Below are 5,470 nucleotides of genomic sequence, written 5' to 3'. Positions count from 1 at the left end.
AGATCATGCTGAGTGAAATAAGTCAAGCAGAGAGAGTCCATTATCATATGGTTTCACTTATCTGTGGAGCATAACAAATAGCATGGAGAACAAGGGGAGATGGAGAGGAGAAGGGAGTTGAGGGAAATTGGAAGGGGAGGTGAACCATGAGAGACTATGGACTCTGAAAAACAATCTGAGAGTATTGAAGGGGCGAGGGGGTGGGAGGTTGGGGGAACCAGGTGGTGGGTATTAGAGAGGGCATGGATTGCATGGAGCACTGGGTGCGGTGCAAAAATAACGAGTATTGTTACACTGAAAAGAAATAAAAAATTAAAAAAAAAAACTTTAAAAAATATGTCTCCTTCTCTTTTTCTTTCCTCCCCACTCTACACACACACACACACACACACACACACACACACACACACACAGTAGGGGTTATGAAGCAAAGGGAGGCTGGGAGGAAGAAGAGTAGAGAGAGAAAAAGAAAGAAAGTGAGAGACTATTTCACTAAAGTGCTAATTTATGCCATTATTTTTGAAGAGCCAAAATCTGATCTACCTTATTGAATGGGGAAGAGAATGAACTCCAAATTGGACAAATTTGAAATCAAACTTACTAGATGTCTTAGGCTTATAAATTGAGGATATGATAGCACTTACCTCAAAGGTAAAGTTGTCCATAGAATTAACTGAGTTTAGTAAAATGTCTAATATGGTATTTGGCCCAACAAAAGCCCTAATAAGCATTTGCTGTCCTTACAACCTTGCTACTTTCTTTAAGGAATTTACAGACTAAGGAAGAACAGACCAAAGGACAGAAAATACTAACAAAATGTGTCAAAAGCTGAGTTAGACTTCTGCCCAGCGTGCTGTGCAAACCAGATAGTAGCGTCTCAGCCATGCATGGGGCTTAGGGGAGACTTGTAGAACGACTGCATCTAAGCCGATCCTCGTGCCATGTTTCCAGAACTCATAAGCAGTTAAAGCATACTCTGCTTTTCAAAGTTCTTCCCTAAAAATCTGGGAGCATAGCTAAGAAACACAAAATTCCTTTAAAGGGGTCCATAATACAGCAGTGAGGAGAACGTGCTCTGGACTCAAATGTACCTCCTTTGAACCTGGCTCTGTTTCAGGTAAATGTCTGGGCTTAGCATCTCTCAGCCTCAGGATTGACGTTAAGAAGGGGGAAATTTTAAAAAAAAGAAGAAGAGGAAGGAGAAGGCAAGGGAGAGGGAGAGGTGAGGAGGAGGAAGAGGAGAACAAACAGGAGAAGGAGAAGAGGAAGGAGGAGGAGGAGGGAGAGGAGGAGGAGGTGGAGAAGGAGAAGAAGAAGAGAGGGAGGAAGAAAGAAGAGGAAAAGGAGGAAGGGGAAATCATAGCACAATCCACTCTTCTCAGGTATTGTGAGACTTAAAAGAGTTAATGCTTGTGGAGTCCTTAGCAGTGCCTACCACTGTGTAAGTACTCAATACACAGTAAACTTGTTTTATATCTTTGCAGTTTGATATATAGTCTTAAAATTTATATCAGTTTTGTATTATTATATTGCCATGATATTGATACTTGTTTTAATATAGGGTGTTTTCAATTATTTAGAATTGAGAAAAATCAAGATATGCTATTTAATCTGACTTCTTAAAAAGAAAGAATATTTATTCATTTTTTTCATTTAATACGTATTTATTATATGCATACTTTAGGTTAGACACTGAGCTAAATGCTGGGATAGAATAGTGATAAAAAGGTGAACTTCCCCCCCCCCCCAGTAGGGGAAGCAGGCGTTAATCAAATAATCATATTAATAAATGCATAATTGCAAACTGAGACAGACTGAAGGCAATCAAGCTAATGAACGTGTAAATGTTCTTTAGTGAAGCTGAAAGGATAAAATTGAGGAATCTGACTTAGATGAAGGAGAATGGTGATCAGTGCAAGTGTGAACAGAAAAACCATGGGCTACATAAGAGCTTCCTGCTCCAATTTGGTGGGGAAAATGGAAATTCAGAGCACTCCTGGCCAAAGGAACAGACTATATAGAAGCTAGTATCAGCTGAGTGAGAGAAGGCACATTCACAGAGCAGAAGCATGGGTGAGTTGGAGCAGAGAGAGAAAGGGAGAGAAGTCTGAGATGAGTTGGGACAGCCAGGCTGAGTTTTGAACTCGCTGTTACAGATTTGAGTCTCTGAAGGGCAGAAGAATGAGACTACATGGTTCTCAGCAGTAGTGATGAGGTGAAATGTTCATTGTGTGAACTGCTCAAAGTATGGAGGAAGGATGGGGTGGGAGAGCCAGAGAGAACTCTCAGGATGTGTGAATCCAGGCCCTTAGAGAAGCAGAGGTTAGACGTACAAGAAACTGGGAAATGAGCTGGGAAATGTAGTGGGAGTCATGAGACTCCTTTGTGAAGGAGAGAGTACAGAAAGACATATAAGTGAGAAAGTCTTAGCCTGCAGTTCACACCACTGATGGGAAGCTCTTAAGCTAGTCTTCTTTTAGATGAATCCTACGTCTCCTGGGAATGCACCTACCTTGGCATGCCTGTAATGCTCAGTTGCTGGCTGGGGGCAGTTTGTGATCCTAATGGGTGATGAATTCAGAGTGCAGCCTCTGGGAACCCTGTCAACTTTGTGCTTTGGTCAAATATGCTCTGCAGAGAAGATCTGAGAGGTGCAGTTTCATGTGCATACAGAAGGAAATAGACTTTTACCATGAAGATTTAAGACTTAGAGTTATCATCAGAGCACCTGGGTGGCTCATTCGGTTAAGCATCTCCTTTGGCTCAGGTCCTGATCCCAGGGTCCTGGGATTGAGGCCTGCGTGGGTGTCCTTGCTCAGCTGGGAGTCTGCTTCCACCTTTTCCTCTGCTGCACTCTTTTCTCTCTCTCACTGTGTCAAATAAATAAAATCTTTTAGAAAAATAAAGTCAACATCACTTCATAAGACTTTGGAAAGGTTTACATGCCAGTGTGTCAGAGATGACTTCCCTGTCTACCCTGCCTGTGAAAGCACCTCTCTTCTCAAACATAACTCTGTTCTCTCATGGTTTTATTGAGGATCTAGCATATGCCAACTTCTGACATGTCTAATTCTTTATTGCCTGTCTGTCTATACTCTTCCTCCATGACTATCCATACTTAATGATTACAAGGGACTTATTTGCATTTTATTGCTGTTTTTCTAGCAACTATTGAACAAATGAATGGGGGCTGGTTTGGGGATGAAAGAAGGGAAATTGTCAAAGAATTGTCCCAGTTTTATGGTATGCCCAAACCGGATGGATGATAGTTCATTCACTGATGAAATACACACTGGAAATCTTGGGCAGGCGGGTCAGAAAGTAACGGATTTTTCTTTATACTTGAGCTTGAAATTCCTTTGAGACATACAAATGGAGCTTTTGCCCTTTTTTAGTAAATAAAATATTATAGTACACAATTTAATGCAAGTAATAGAAAGTTGCAGGTGTAAGTATAAGTTCACTCGGGTTATGCTGGCAATTTTATAACCTACTCGAGAGTTGCAATCTGAGAATTAACCTGTAGAATCCACACATAATATACACAAAATGCCATTAAGAGATGACTGAAGAGATTAATGGAGAACAGTAATGTTTACAGGGAGGTTGGCCAGTCATGAAAGAAGAGAAAAGGGGGGAAAAAAATCACAGACATTGAAATTTCCCCTATCCATTTGGACACTTATCAGGAAGACACTGGGTATTTAGAATTGAGTTCCCTTGGCAGAACCTTCCTTCTGTGAAATAGATATGCAAAGTTATGTTAGCAAATATTATAAAATATTTGAATAATTGAAATCCCTTAACTCTGATTTCATGCTTATAAAATTGAACTTCTTATGGTTGATTTTTTTTTTCAAAATTTTCTTGTCTAACAGAAAAGTAAGATCATATAATAATTTCTTATTATAATTAGTGATTTGGAATCCTGACTTCATGTAAATCTCTTGGGCTCCGTTAATATGTTCCCCCCTCCCATTCCTAACAGAGGTATTAACCCAGGTCACATATTAACAATATCTGGCTACGGAACATCCACAGCTTAAGGTCAGATCATGTATCTGATAAATTCACCAAAGTAATAAAATGCCACCCTGAAACTTCTTTGAAGTCAGCCTACTAAATATTGTTTTCTGTGGCAAAATCTGGACTTTGCTAGTGTAGTAGGAGAAAAAAAAATAAATTTGATACCAAATTATATGGTAGTTGGCTTGGTCTCTAGGATAGATCAGTTTTCCTTTCAGCAGTGAACTAATTTTGTCCCTCTAGGAGCAAAAGGAATTCAGGATAAATGATGTTTAATTGTGGGCCATAAAATGAGTATCCGTGTGTATCCAGTCATGCCCATCTACTGTCAGCTGTGATGTTTGACACCTCTGGCTCTTTGAACCACAGCACTCATGTTTGTAGGATAGTGCTAACAGTAACAACTATGCAAAATTGCTTTGAAAAACTCATGACATGGTCTATATGTGAAGTCCTGTGACACATAGTAAACACCCAATAAATAGTAAGTAAAACATTTTAAATGTTTGGAATGTATGGAAATGTATGGAAATCCAGAAAGGAAATGTATGGAAATCCAGAAAGGAAAAAAAATGTAATAAACTTACTCTTATTTCCTCTTCCCTTATTTCACACTTGATTCTGAGAGGGTGATACATACTTCATGTTCACTAGTTAACTTCCCTTTGGCAAATTATGATATTCATTGATAGCAAGGCAATATATACTTGGCCAGAATAATCAAATAAATGTCCATAACATCTGTGGGTAATTCACCCATAAACAGGCAGTCTTGGCTTTGCACAGTGCTGTGTAACGTGCAACTCATGTATACGGTAGCCATGCAAAGACACAGTTTGTATACATGCAAGTTTAAGTTAACACCGTTAACCGAGAGTGAAGACTGCCCATATTGTAATTAGGTCGTGAATAATTAACAGTTGTGGATATAGTTATCCTTTTGTTCTTTCATCTCTTTTTAAGAAGATGACATTCATAAATATAATATTGGTCAGTCTTCTATTCATATATGGTGGCGGCCGTTTATCAGAACAGATGCATATGGATGGCATTCTCTGAAGAATTCATCTTCCTTTCCACGGAAATCTTTAGTAAAAGGCGAAAGATTTATGCGATCTGAAGAGAAACCAGAGTATGAAAGCAAACCCGAGCGGATTACTCACCCCGGCCCCCGGTAAGGGCGGTGTAATTCCGCCTGGGGCAAAGACACTTGAGAATCACTACAACAGGCCCCTCCCCCAGAAGATCAACAAGAAATCCAGCCGAGACCAAGTTCACCTACCAAGGAGTGCGGTTTCAATACCAAGGAGAGCAGCAGAATTCCAGAGGAGGAGAAAGCCAAGCACGGAACTCATGGCTTTTTTCCTGTGATTTTTTTTTTAGTCTTGCAGTTAATTTAATTTTTTCTTTTTCATTTTTTTTTTTTTTCTCACCTTCGGGTAAA

General features: G+C 39.6%; 1 non-coding gene across 1 annotated transcript; it reads right to left on the bottom strand.

Moving 5' to 3' along the window:
• Window positions 1–5,044: 5,044 nt before the first annotated feature.
• On the bottom strand, window positions 5,045–5,162 carry LOC132012639 (U5 spliceosomal RNA). Its single transcript, XR_009402645.1, has one exon. It is a non-coding gene; the product is annotated as a U5 spliceosomal RNA (small nuclear RNA).
• Between the last annotated feature and the right edge of the window lie 308 nt (window positions 5,163–5,470).

This window comes from Mustela nigripes, chromosome 2, assembly GCF_022355385.1.
Source record: "Mustela nigripes isolate SB6536 chromosome 2, MUSNIG.SB6536, whole genome shotgun sequence".
NCBI classification, from domain to species: Eukaryota; Metazoa; Chordata; class Mammalia; order Carnivora; family Mustelidae; genus Mustela; species Mustela nigripes.
Note: the sequence above shows the minus strand (reverse complement) of the source record. Positions and strands in the feature narration are given on the sequence as shown.